The 11900-nt window shown below is 36.5% G+C and overlaps 1 long non-coding RNA gene across 1 annotated transcript; it reads right to left on the reverse strand.

The window, feature by feature from the left end:
- Positions 1–1822: 1822 nt before the first annotated feature.
- On the reverse strand, positions 1823–3167 carry LOC109150228. Its single transcript, XR_002049105.1, has 4 exons — positions 3115–3167; positions 2965–3026; positions 2685–2762; positions 1823–1884 (listed from the first exon to the last, which is right to left on the reverse strand). It is a non-coding gene; the product is annotated as an uncharacterized LOC109150228 (long non-coding RNA).
- Between the last annotated feature and the right edge of the window lie 8733 nt (positions 3168–11900).

Genomic DNA, 11900 nt, shown 5'->3' on the forward strand with positions numbered 1-11900 from the left:
TGCGCGTATGAACCCTAGTCTATAAGCACTACAAGAAAAATGCACATAGACAACGGTTATTAACCGTTGTCGTAGGGGTATACTTTCTGTTGTTGAAGCCGGTGTTGTTGTAGGTCATGCGCATAGACAACGGTTTTTTAACCGTTGTCTTTTCTACCAACGACAACGGTTTTTTAACCGTTGTCTATTAAGTGTTGTTGAAGCCGGTGTTGTTGTAGGTCATGCGCATAGACAACGGTTATTAACCGTTGTCTTTTCTACCAACGACAACGGTTTTTTAACCGTTGTCTATTAAGTGTTGTTGAAGCCGGTGTTGTTGTAGGTCCTGCGCATAGACAACGGTTAATAACCGTTGTCTTTTCTACCAACGACAACGGTTTTTTAACCGTTGTCTATTTAGTGTTGTTGAAACCGGTGTTGTTAAAAGTCACGCAATAGACAACGGTTATTAACCGTTGTCTTTTCTACCAACGACAACGGTTTTTTAACCGTTGTCTATTTAGTGTTGTTGAAACCGGTGTTGTTAAAAGTCACGCAATAGACAACGGTTATTAACCGTTGTCTTTTCTACCAACGACAACGGTTTTTTAACCGTTGTCTATTAAGTGTTGTTGAAACCGGTGTTGTTAAAAGTCACGCAATAGACAACGGTTTTTAACCGTTGTCTTTTCTACCAACGACAACGGTTTTTTAACCGTTGTCTATTAAGCGTTGTTGAAACCAGTGTTGTTAAAAATCACGTACATAGACAACGGTTTTTAACTGTTGTCTTTTCTTTAAAAGACAACAGTTATAAAACGTTGTCTATTGGGTGTTGTTGAAACACCCATAAACTGTTGTCTTTTGTAGAAAAGTCAACGGTTTCTAACTGTTGTCTATTGTAAAATAGACAACGGTTTTTAACTGTTTTTCACCTGCTTAAATTATAATCATATAAAAAAACAATTTATCCATTCACCATATGTTGCAAAGCGTAGTTACATAATTGTTCACAAGCTAATAAGGTTCAAAATAACAAGTCAAAAGACTTCCATGACCAATTCTAATTATCATCCAAGTCATAATACTACTACACAAAAAACAATTCCACGAACCAATTCAAGTCCAAATGATCACAACGTTCTAATGACCAAATCATACCTACTCTATATGACTTGATAGAATATCGGCCCATTCAGAACGCACCAGATCAATAACCGCTTTGTCATAATCAACTTGTTGAAACTACATGTAAACAATAAGAAAATAAATTAGTATAGATATAAATAATTTGCAATGAAATGCAAAATAAGTTAGGAGTAATTCGGAAAGCTCTCCAATCTGGAAGGTTATAGTACAGAAAAGCTAGACAAGAAACACTAAAATGGCAACTTGCTAGACAGGAAACGCTAAAATGGCATACTAGAGTCTATTCAAGTAGAGTAAAATCAATGCATTGACAATACTTTCCTAATATGAATACAAATGCTCCCAATTGGCAACTACCATGTGGGATGGATGGCATTTATCAATCTACCAGTCATGTTTTGCCTACTTTCTAGTTTTCTCTTCCTCAAGGCCCAAACAAAACAAAACACATCCTCTATATAATGCCACTGCAACCAAGAACTTGACAATCTGGATTGATGAGAATCCTAATTAGCTCTTTAACTGTATGCAAATACTATCAAGTCAAATATGCTCTATACCAAAGTTGGTTGACTTGTTTCTATATTCTGCCATATTTCCATGAAAAAGATCAAATCTTTGTAATTGAGTATTTATAAGCCGGCAGGATTTTGGCACTTAACACCAAACCACAAAGATTAAGCACACTTTAATTAATCATCAAGATTTCCTTTATCTACCCCGGCCCATGAAAATCAATCAATTTCAGTGATGGAGCTGAACACCAGAGAAGAATTACAATTTAGAGAAGTACGTGCAGAGGATTGAACCAAAGAAAAGGAAATCAAATTTTTGTGCAGCTTTAAAAAATAGAGTATGAATCAAATTTTCAGCAATCTAACATTAATCTATCATAATATATACAATCTAATTCTATCTAAAACACATAATAAACATTTAAATTTTTTTTTAAAATAATTATCTTTTTCATTAGTTTCAACAGAAGATTCTATTTACCCAAAAAACATTTATATAATTGAAAACATGATTCACATACATAAGTTTAGACATGCAAAGCACATGGTAAGAAACTCCATAGTAAAAGATTGAGTTTGAAGGATAAATACTGTAAGCATTTTAGAACCATGTAACTTTAAAAATAATTGCAGAAGAATCATATGACTACATGAGCTTCCTAACCTCCCGGCACAAAAGTAAATTAAGCGAGGCACAGTAAGCTTTTCCTAGTGAGCCAAGCAAGCCTACTGAACTTTCCAACTCATTATTTCTTAATGCGAATATATTCATTAAACATTCAACAAAAATTGTAACTGTAATCATAATAATGATGCATTTCATAAGGAACTCTATTCAGCAGAGCCCAAGCTTGAACATATCAGTATACAAAATAAAAAAATATCAACAGGGAAGAAAGAGAGGTTGAACAAGCTAAGATAAACCAAAGCAAGTGTACAAGTGTACAAGTGTATAAGGATTGTAATACTCCATATCATCTATCCAAAAAGTGACTCCGGAATGTATATGAATAGAATAAATAACCAAATGGGAGGAAATACCTGCTCAATGAGATCTAAACATGCTTGGTTGTCTTGAAATTCAACTTTTCTCCAGTCAATTCTATCCAACTCATATTCCTGTAATCAAACCAACAAGTAATGATACCATTATAATGTGTTCATTTTAAAAAAGATCCAGTAAACTTATGGTAAAAAAGCTCCAGTTTGTGAATGAAGAAAACTATACTAATATCATATCAAAAAATAATAATAAACCCAGACTTAAAATTGGAATAAATTCCTAGATCATACTTCTAGGTGAATCCAACAATCACACTACAACTTAGCGTGTAAAAGTTAATGTTTATTGCATATGTCCAGCTTCACCTAACAGCTTTTGTTCTGTTTACAGACATTAATAGAGGCATCAAAAGATGAAAAAGAACTAGCAATGCAAAACCATAAATGTCTAGAATATTTATGGATCTACCAGTATGTTGCTTTCCCATTGCAAGCGATGTATTTATCCTATCTACAACCCAGTCAAACAAACTTGCATATACAAATTTCGCCAATGCATCTCTTGTATCAATTGCCTAAATGAAGTTAACACACATTATGTTATGGTGAATAAGATCATAATAAATTAGTTCCACTCATATCATCGTAGATATAGATGCACTTCTCAACATTCATGTTATTTGATGGTGCAACTGTCTAAGAAATGTAATTTAGTAAAATTAATCAGACAACAACTTAACATACCTGCTTGTAACCAGCTACCTCGCACAGCCTCAACATAACCACAATGTGTTGTAGAAACCTGCTTTATTCTCAATAATTTCAAATGATCCATATAGATTAACCATTCTATATCGAGATGAGTTCAATCCTTGCCTCTAAATGCCAGGACCTAAGAAGCATGAACCCTAAAACTAAAGCAGATAGAATAGCTTGAATACATTTCCCTATATGCAAAAACAGATGGAATTTGAACTTACCAACTTACCACAATATACGAAATACACAGTAGGTTCCATTCCAGTATAGACTCACTTAGCAGCCTAGCTCCTCTCTCATAAACTAACCTATAATCCACAACTAACCTAGGGTTTAAAAACATTTATAGCTTTCAAATTTGGAAATTCAACGATACAATTCAGAAATTAGGGATTTGGGTAAAAAAAATTGAGGACAAACCCGTCGGAGCTTAACGGCGGGAGAGGAGGCCGGGAAGAGGCATGCCGGCGGTAGAGGAGGCCGGGAAGTGGCGACAGCAGCAGAGGAGGGAAGAGGTGACGCCGGAGGAGATTGGAGCGACGGCGGTGGCTGGCCGGGGAGGGAGAAACGACGTCGGCTGGCCAGGAGGGAAGATGCGATGTTGCTTGGTTGGTTCGTCGGCGTGCGAGGCAGAGGTTTACGCAGAGGCCAGGGAGGGAGAAATGCTGAAGTTTTTTAAATTTTCACTAAGTGTGAGCTGTGTACTGGGAGGGAACAAAAATTTTTGTTTGAGAGGGAAATAAAAAAAAAATTCGCTAAGTGTACTGTGAGGTTTTTTTTATTTATTTAGTTTTTTTTTTTGGAGGAAACATATACTATATACTATGTACTAATATAATTAGGAAAATAACGAAATTTTATTTTAATTTTATAATAAACTTTCGTTTTTTTTTCAAATTAAATAAGTATATTCATGGTTTTATAGGGACCGGGTCCACCTAAACGGGGTATATAAGTATAGAACGGGGTAAGAAAATATTAACTTTATAATTTTATTATCCGGGGCGCTAGACCCAAAATAGTACCGGGTATATAGGTACAGAACGCGAGGTAAGAAAATAGTAACTTTATTACTCGGGGTGTACCGCGTATATTGGTGCAGAACGGGAAGTAAGAAAATAATAGTTTTATTACCTTAGATGTTGCACTTAAATACATAAGTGTTGGTGTCACTTGGTGGGTTTAGCTTAGTTTGTTATGTTAGATTGTGTTAGAAGTATTGGGTTCTATTCTTCTTAGAGGCATCCTTAACTTATTTTATAAAATCGTTGTCTTGGTTTTCACAGACAACATAGAAGCAACCCAGTTATATATCAGTTGTTGCACTTTGACACATAAGAGTTTGTGTTGCTTAGTTGGTTAAACTTTAATCATTATGTTTGAGGTTAAAGGTTTGACTCTTGTTGTTAACATCCTTGTTTTTATTTTATAAAATAATCAAAGACAACGGTTTTTTATAACCGTTGTCTTTGTAGTGTTGTGTATTCTTTTTTTTTTTTGACGATTAGTGTTGTGTATTCAAATACGCTTAAAGACAACATACCAAAGACAACGGTTAAATAAAGCCGTTGTCTTAAACAAATAAAGAACGCGCAACGACAACGGTTATATAAAACCGTTGTCGTTGTAGTGTTGTGTATTCAAGTGCTATTAAAGACAACACATAAATGACAACGGTTAAATAAAACTGTTGTCTTTTATAAAATAATAATGCGCAAAGACAACGGTTTTAAGCAACCGTTGTCTTTGTAGTGTTGTGTATTCTAGTGCGCTTAAAGACAACACACCAACGACAACGGTTAAATAAAACCGTTGTCTTTTTTTTTTTTAAAAGAGTGCACAAAGACAACGGTTTTAAACAACCGTTGTCTTTCTAGTGTTGTGTATTCTAGTGCGCTTAAAGACAACACGCCAACGACAACGGTTAAAAAAACCGTTGTCTTTAAAAAAAAAAAAACGCACATAGACAACGGTTTTAAAAAACTGTTGTCGTTGTGGTGTTGTCTTTTTACAAAATGCACAAAGACAACACACTTATAACAACGGTTAAGTAAAAACCGTTGTCTTTGACAAAAGTGTTGCATCAAAGACAACGGTTTTGGACCAAACTGTTGTCTTTTATACAAAAGACAACACTTTTCTTAAAAACTGTTGTCTTTCTAGTGTTGTCTATGTGCATTTTTCTTGTAGTGAAGTCACTCACATGAGCAAATTAACAAGGATTAGAACAAAGAATTTCCCCACTCTCGTGGTGAATCAAATCCATGTTCTTCAAGAACACAAAACACCAATAACCCCCAAATTTCCCCTATTTTCATAGGAAGAGATTGGGTTTATGCAAGGAGTGGCTTGGAATCTTTACCCAACTCTCATTGAGGCCAAGAATCCCCCAAAAACAATTTAATGATTGTGTACATCAAACATTAACAAAATACAAACACAAAACCTTCATAAACTCAAGAACCCTAGGTTAGTGTTCTTCCCCTTTTTGCAATAATCACAAATCAAGCATCAAGAAAGATAATACAACCCTAACTCAAGTCCATAAACTAACTAATCATGATTAAATAGCATAAAGAACACAAAAACATAAATGTAAAGCATAAACATTGCAAGATAAAGAGATAAAAGGGAGAAGAAAACTTCACTAAGAAATGGATGGTAAATCTTGAAATGTTGGAATCCAAGTGTTGAATCCTTGATTACAAGCTTGAAATATGTTAAGAAACCTAAATCTAAACCTAATCTAATACTACAATATGAAAGGAAGTGAAAGAGAGAAGCTAGGGCTCAAGCATAGCTCAAAAACCGAGCTAAAATGAGTGAAAAACGCAGCTTATAAAGTTGCAGAGGGCTGGCCACGAGTGTGGCCACACCTGTGGCCAGAAAGGCAGTTTACACTGCCCAGTGGCCACGGGTGTGGCCAGACCCGTGGCCACAAGGCAGTGTGCACTGCCTGTGCACTGAGTCTGTCTTCTAGATCATTTTTCACCCTCAAAACGTTTGAATTAGCATTTGGTGCTTGAATCAAAGTTGTAGCCCTTCAAGTTATCTTTCCAATGGCTCAAGAATAACTTCATTTGGACATTCCTAAGCTGAAATATGGTCCAAATACCAAACAGTGGTCAGTTTTGAATTGTAAGTTTGGAACTTCAACTTCAAGGATAATTTCGACCCCTGTGGCTTCCTTTTTAGGCTTTGATGTCTGAATATGAGTTGTAGCTCTTTGAGTCTTCTTTCCAATAGAACAAGAATCACATGAATTGGATATTTTTAGACCGAGATATGCCCCGAAAACAGAACAGTGACCAATCCATGCGAGAATTTCAGCTTGTTGACACTTGTTCCACTTTTGCCTTGGTTTAATTTGTCCATATGATCAACACCATTGAAAACATCACTCTTTGGCTCCTTTGGAAGTGTTGCATCCATCTCCTTAGCTTCACATTGGCTCCCCTTGACTCCAAATGCATCCAACATGATCTAAAATCCTTCATTTCTACTCAAAGATAATGAATTGTGCATAATGGATCAAATGAGCAAAATAAAGATCATTTTGAACAACATTGTGACACTTCATAAGCAAAACAAGGTTAATATGGGTATACATGTGGTATAAATATGAACAAATATGCACTTATCAGAGACCACAAATCGCTCTATTTCTAGAAGGTTGTCCAAGACATCTGGTTTGTGTAATTTTTATAACTCATTTGTTGGGTTATATCAGAGTGGAGAAGTAGAGAGAATGGGGAAGATGTTCGGTGTTCACAAGGTGTACCCATAATGGTGATGGATAATGTCTAACAACATAAAAAAATTAAGACATTATTCTAGTTGAATTGGTTTTAAGTAGGATATGTCAACTAGATAGCCAAGGAACTCTAGGGTTAAGCATGCTTTACATAGTGCAACGCTAAGATCCAACAATTCGTATCAGAGTCGAGGTCACGGGTGCCAAGGAACTCTGTGGTCAAGCGTGCCACGGGATGGGTGACCCACTGGAAAATGAGTATAGTGTAGCGCAATATAAACCACAAAAGTATATTTATTACACAAGTATTATGAACAAATAAAGTTGTATTTTCACTACTAATTTTAATTTTTTACATAATAATAAGCTCTTATCCTAATTTAGCATCACATTTTAATGGCAAAATGTTGGACTTGAACTTCCAAGTCCCCATCCAACATATATGATAGAACAGAATATGATGCTAGACCGCCCTTTTGAAACTGATGAGGTTAAAGAGGCTCTTTTTTCAATGTATCCGGATAAGGCACCGGGTCCGGATGGGTTAAAACCCGGGTTTCTACCAGCAGTTTTGGGAGATAGTGGGAGGAGATGTATCTGGCTTTATAATGAATGCTTTGAATTCCTGTGTATTCCCCGAGGGGTTGAATGATACTAACATTGTTTTGATCCCTAAGAAAGAGATGCCTGAGACAGTTGCAGATTTAAGGCCGATTGCGTTGAGTAATGTCATTTACAGAGTTATGGCCAAGATGATAGCAAATAGGATGAAAAAACTTATGGGAGGATTAATATCAGAATCCCAGAGTGCTTTTATTCCGGGAAGGCTGATCACTGACAACATCTTGGTGGCGGCAGAGGTGGGGCATTATCTGAATAGAAAGCAATGTGGTGTAGTGGGTTGGAGTGCATTGAAGCTAGATATGTCAAAGGCATATGACAGAATGGAGTGGAACTTTCTAGAAAGGATGCTGACTGTTATGGGTTTTAGTGAGAAGTGGATAAAGCTCATTATGCTGTGTGTAACGACTGTTAACTATACTGTAATGGTCAATGGTATAGCAGGGGGCGCGTGAAACCAACCAGGGGACTCAGGAAGGGAGACCCTCTCTCTCCGTATCTATTTATTATTTGTGCAGAGGCTCTCTCGATGATATTACAGTATGAACAGTCGGCAGGCGCTATACATGGGTGCAGAGTTGCAAGGGGGGCACCGCCTGTATCACACCTATTTTTTGCGGATGATAGCCTCCTATTTTTTAAAGCAAATATCCAAGAGGCGGGAGTTGTAAGGCAGTGCCTTGCAAGGTATGAGAAATTGTCAGGCCAGGTGGTGAATTATAATAAATCTAATATATGTTTTAGCAGAAATACCCAGGAGGATGACAGGGCACAAGTAGCGGATTGTTCGGGGGTGATGCAAACACCCAATTTTGGGAAATATTTGGGCCTACCTTCCTTTGTAGGGAGAAATAAGAGAGCTGTTTTTTCATATGTGGAGGAAAAGATCAGGCAACGAATTGGTTCGTGGAGTAAAAAGTTGCTTTCTCAGGCTGGTAAGGAAGTATTGTTGAAAAGTGTAGCGCAATCTATGCCTACCTATTCAATGAGCGTTTTTTTGTTACCTGAGACAGTTTGTCAGTCAATTGAGCGAACTATGAATAAGTATTGGTGGGGAAATGGAAGAGAAAGGGGAATACATTGGAAGGCTTGGGACAGGTTGTACGTACCAAAAAAATACGGTGGTATGGGTTTTAAAGAGCTGAGGGCTTTTAATCTGGCTATGCTGGGAAAACAGGCATGGCGTTTTTTAACGGACCCAGGGACACTCGCAGCTAAAATCTATAAGGCAAGGTATTATCCCACAACCAGTTTTACAGATGCAACTATTGGTAATTGCCCAAGTTACTGTTGGAGAAGTATAATGGCAGCCCATGCAATGATGGTCTCAGGGGTGCGAAGGAGAATTGGGAATGGACAGACAACTTTAATATGGGGGCATCCGTGGTTACGAGATAATCCTAGCCCATTAATTCAAACAGATATGCCAGAGCAATTGAGAGAGGCACGGGTTGCAGGATTAATTGATTTACAGACACATACCTGGGATCCACATATTTTATCTGACTTGTTTATTCCTGAGGATGTGGAGCGAATAAATATGATCCCTATTAGTCCTGATTACGAGGATTCATGGTATTGGATGAGTGACCCAAAGGGGACATATACAGTGAAGAATGCCTATAGGCGTATTGTGGGTGACTATGAAAATAACCCCGCGATTTTCGATAAATGGATTACAATGTGGAAAGTAAAAGTCCCCCAAATGGAAAACTTTCTTGTGGAGAGCCATATGTGACATTTTGCCAACAACCATTAACTTGATATTTAAAAGGGTGGAGGTGGACCCAACATGCCCAATGTGTGGTTTAGATCATGAAGATGTGTTACATGCTTTAGTGCTCTGTGAATATTCTAAACTTGTTTGGAATATAACACAATTGTCTATCATTAATATTGTTGCAGACTCTTTTACAACATGGCTAAAAGGGGCTATGGCGATCTTGACGGAGGAGCAAACCCGGTTGATGATAGCAATAGTATATTATATTTGGAGAGCCTGGAATTCAGCTGTCTGGAAGGGATCAATGACGCGGCCAGCCCAATTAGCCAGAGCAGCAACCGTAGCACTACAGGCGTACGGCGCTGCCCTGGCCAGTCGGACCGAGCCGGCAGCGGCATCGGAGCATTTAACCGAACCAGGGGAGGGTGGTCTACGGTGTTATGTGGACGCGGGTTTCCGACACGACACAGGCGAGGCTACGTACAACATGTTAATAATAGCGCCAGATGGCTCTTTTGTAGCAGCAAGAAATGGCAAATTACCGATTTGCTTTTCACCACTTATGGCGGAGGCCCAGGCATACAAGGAAGCACTGTCCTGGTTACTTGAACGGAACAACACATCAGTAAGTTTACTCACGGATTGCATGGAATTGACTACGATTGTCCGGGGCACCATCACACGCAGATCCATTCCTACGTTAGGGTCACAATTGACCAATGCAGAACGCTTATGTCTTTATTTAATCGTATTACTTTGGATTACATCTCTAGACAGGTTAATTTACATGCGCATACTTTAGCTTCATTAGCATTTACACAGGATCAAGCTATATACTGGGATGCTATCCCACCTGACGCTATTTCGACTTTGATTCATTAATACAATCACAAGATTGACCTTAAAAAAAAAAAAGATAGATGTAGCGGCGAAACCGATCACTAAATTTAATGGGATTAATGTAATTATTAGATGTTATAAATATATATATTGATGGCCATTATATTTAGACTTTTCATTTTCCCTTTCTCTAACTCATATATTATGTTAAGAAAATGAAGAGTTGTATTATTGTATATATATATACATCTTGATAGGTTAATAAGATGGGCTTTGAGATTGATATATTTTGTGTTCTACTTTTCACTCTACTTTTTCATTTCATTTTGCAATCTTGTTCATATGTACAATCGACACGTTATCGTACAACAACCTCGGTAGACTGGACGAACAGAAGATCAAATTACAAAACGTTATCAGCACGACTCGCCATTGTAATCTCCGGTGAACGATACTATTAGTTGTTTCCTTTGCATTTTATATTATGGGGATCTATGCTATTTTTATGTATAAATATTATACTATACGTATGTACGACTATGAGTTTGGATTGGAATATTCAATTTTTGTTTCTACGAAATGAGTATTCTCCCTTTTATTTTATTTTATATATATATATATATATATATATATATATATATATATATATATATATATATATATATATGTGTGTGTGTGTGTGTCTTTTATGATAATTAGAGTGATAATACTTCATGTTCATTAAGTACTCGAGAGTAGATGAACCCCACTAGGGTCAATAATTTGGGTAAATACATAAGTTTATAAATACAAATTATCTTTTCAATTCATGTATATGAGTTAGGCTCTACATGTGTCATGATGCTTTGAAATATAATGATAAATACATGTTGTTATATGCCAAATCGTGTGTATATGCGTGTATGTTCTATGACTTTGGATATTGAATGCATAATCGATTTTTATTATGTTTGCATTAAAATGCTAAGATATATGCATATTTATGTAGAATGATGTTTCTTCATTTAGTTATGAATGGAAAAAAAAAATTGTTTCATCATTTACTATTTGAACATGTATTCAAAATAGTGGGTTTTTCCCATGTTGTCGCATTGCTTCCTAAAATTACATCAAATGATGATCTTGTAGATAATGTTTTCCATTGACAAATTTATTGAGCTCACTCATGACGATAACAATTATTTCACTTGGGCTCTCGAGATTGAAATATATTTGGCATATAAGAAATTGAGCCAAGCTTTTGTTGCTAAGTCATAGAGCACTGATGTCCATAAGGCACAAGTTCTCATTTTCATACATCATCACTTGAACCACAATCTTAAAAATGAATGTTTGATTGAAAAGACCCCATTATGTTATGGAAGTCCCTGAAGGACCATTTCGACCAATAGTCATCAATTGTCTTTCCTCAGGCAGAATTTGACTAGTTTAATCTCAGGTTTCAAGATTATAAGTTAGTAGAATAAATTGCACTTTTGGTCTTGTGACTATTAGTGTACTGATAATTTGAGTACGTGACTTTCAAAACCCTCAATTTAAACCTTTAACTATGCAATTA

Source organism: Ipomoea nil, unplaced genomic scaffold (assembly GCF_001879475.1).
Source record: "Ipomoea nil cultivar Tokyo-kokei standard unplaced genomic scaffold, Asagao_1.1 scaffold2219, whole genome shotgun sequence".
Taxonomy (NCBI): Eukaryota; Viridiplantae; Streptophyta; class Magnoliopsida; order Solanales; family Convolvulaceae; genus Ipomoea; species Ipomoea nil.